Raw genomic sequence first — 1,873 nt, forward strand, 5'->3', positions numbered from 1 at the left:
TGCTTTTGTTACTTGCAGGTTGGATTATTATAACTCTGCTAATCTTGTCCAAAATGCTTAATACGAAGCATGACTTGTAACCATTTTCTCATTGATCATGTTAATTGATATAATTCATCAAACCAAGAAAAAAATACATTTTTACTGCCTTATCAAACTAGTAGAACACTAGGAGTTTACATTTTCTTGTCATCTTTAAAAGCAAATCGATAGAGTATTTAGCTATTAGGCTAATGAAAACATCTTCCTTTAATTAATCAAAAGTAGACACAATTATTTAGTGGTCAAGAATAACTCAGGAATATCCTGGGATATTATCCTGAAATATTGTCTCCTTTTTCCACCGCAGTACCTTTTTTTAATGTTTCTAATTCTCGGAGTTTTTGAAAAAAAAAATCGGGGTTGTCAGAGTATCAGGGAAAGAAGCACAGAACCCAAGACGGCCATCCCCAGGAAAGATAAAAAGCTGTGCAGGACAGGAGAACTCGGCATGCACAGGACAGCATCGACTTTCGAGTGGAGCGGGCTTGAATCGGCTTCTGTCAGAGAGAGCCCATAAAACCTGATGACAGGTACAGCAAAGCTGGCTTTTAAGGTAAGGTTGTGGTGAGAAATAAAAAAAAATTGAGTAGGACAGTTGACAATATATGACATAATATTGGTGTACTTGAATATAGTTATAATTACATTTATTACATAACATAATATTGACGTATTTAAATGTATTTATTGTTATATTTGCCTACTATTAAATAAAGTTTAAGTTAGTTAAAGTCACGCCCGCACACACACACACACACTAGGTGTGGTGAAATGACTCTGCATTTGACCCATCCCCTTGTTCCACCCCTCGGGAGGTGAGGGGAGCCGTGAGCAGCAGCGGTGGCCGCGCTCAGGAATAATTTTGGTGATTTAACCACCAATTCCAACCCTTGATGCTGAGCGCCAAGCAGGGAGGCAATAGGTCCCATTCTTATAGTCTTTGGTATCACTCGACCGGGGTTTGAACTCACGACCTACCGATCTCAGGAAAGACACTCTAACCACAAGGCCATTGGGCAGGTCTTTAAAAATTCAACTAACAATAATCGGGCCTCGGTTAAACATCATAGGCTACGATACTGCCACTGTGCAAAGCTGATATACATCTCTGCAGTGATGTGCTGTCAGGGGAGGCAAGTGAGGCTTAACCATGAGATGTTCCAAAATGAAGAAATAAAATAAAATTTGTTTTATAATTTCTCCATTGGTCTATGCTTTCTATGTGATTTCGGTTGTGGTTCCTGTATCTTTTGATAATTTTCATGGTCAAAATTGTGGAAATTCCGTGTTTCCTGATCAAAATAATGCGGCAGACGAGAAGTGAGGCAGACACAAGTGGTGCCTCCACGGCTACACACAAAGTGTATTGAGCGTGTGCTTCAAATCAAGTCAATTTTATTTATATAGCACGTTTACAACAACTTTCAAATTGAACCAAAGTGCTTTACAGGTAAAAAAATAAAAAAAATAAAAGCATAGATCGTGCGAGGGGACACGAGCTTGTTGACACAGGAACAAGGCAGGCCATGAGGCAGCAAGTACCTCTGCCTCAAGGTAGGGGGCGATGTATACAAAGTTAATGAACTGCGAACACCGGTTAACCCTTAAGAAGTACAAAAAAAATGGAGGATTTGATTTCTAAAATAAGGAATTTTTCAAGACTGGACTGTCAAAGCAAGAAGTCATAAATACAGGGAGACCAACGCCAGAGCTGCCAGATTTGACTCAAATGTGTGTGGTCTGAGGACAGAGCATAACTCGTTAATTTCAAAAGGGTTGGTATGCTGGAAAAGAATGGCTTTGTGGCTGTACAACAAAAAACATTTGTATT

At 39.3% G+C, this 1,873-nt stretch overlaps 1 pseudogene; it reads right to left on the bottom strand.

The window, feature by feature from the left end:
- Positions 1-1,023: 1,023 nt before the first annotated feature.
- On the bottom strand, positions 1,024-1,139 carry LOC133553714 (U4 spliceosomal RNA; annotated as a pseudogene).
- Positions 1,140-1,873: the final 734 nt, after the last annotated feature.

The sequence above is a fragment of the Nerophis ophidion genome, linkage group LG05 (genome assembly GCF_033978795.1).
Source record: "Nerophis ophidion isolate RoL-2023_Sa linkage group LG05, RoL_Noph_v1.0, whole genome shotgun sequence".
Classification (NCBI taxonomy): Eukaryota; Metazoa; Chordata; class Actinopteri; order Syngnathiformes; family Syngnathidae; genus Nerophis; species Nerophis ophidion.